Source organism: Nanorana parkeri, unplaced genomic scaffold, assembly GCF_000935625.1.
Source record: "Nanorana parkeri isolate BGI_ZX_2015 unplaced genomic scaffold, ASM93562v1 scaffold1822, whole genome shotgun sequence".
Lineage (NCBI taxonomy): Eukaryota > Metazoa > Chordata > Amphibia > Anura > Dicroglossidae > Nanorana > Nanorana parkeri.
In genome coordinates, this window is record NW_017308090.1 from 188664 (window position 1) to 189206 (window position 543).

General features: G+C 49.7%; 1 protein-coding gene across 2 annotated transcripts in view; it reads right to left on the minus strand.

Moving 5' to 3' along the window:
• The window catches only part of IGFBPL1 (insulin like growth factor binding protein like 1), a 56588-nt gene that overhangs the window by 13029 nt on the left and 43016 nt on the right, over positions 1 to 543 (minus strand). The window lies entirely within an intron of this gene.

Here is a 543-nt window from a genome sequence, read left to right on the forward strand (position 1 = left end):
AGAGTGACCTCACATATCAGCTCCAATACCAGCATCACTTTTCTGTCCCCAGTCCGGTCATTATTCACCTATTTGCTGCATTAACCAGCTTCATTTACTTCACAAGTCGCCCGTGGTCACATGTGGTCTGTGAGGGTCAGGAAATGCTTCCACAGCCCACTGAGCCCAGGTGTCATGTAGATGGGTTGCTTGGAAAAGTCATCACACTATATAATTCTTCCTGTACAGCACAGTTTCCCAGGGGCGGCACCCTTTAAAAGTATGCAAATTCTGGAGGCACCTCAAGCATGTCATGGATTTTAAGGGGCATTTTGTATGCCTTTGCAAAGGCATACAAAAAGTGGGGTTCCTCTTTTGACATGGAAGTCCCCTTTTTACATAAGGAGCTCTCCTTCACATGAGTGACCCCTTCCCATCACAAGCCGCCCACCTTCATGTCAGAAGTCCCTCTTCACATCAGCCACCCACCCTCATTCACACCAGGTGCCACCGTCACATCAGAAGTCACCCCCCCCAATCCGTCCCACCCCTCCACATCGAGCA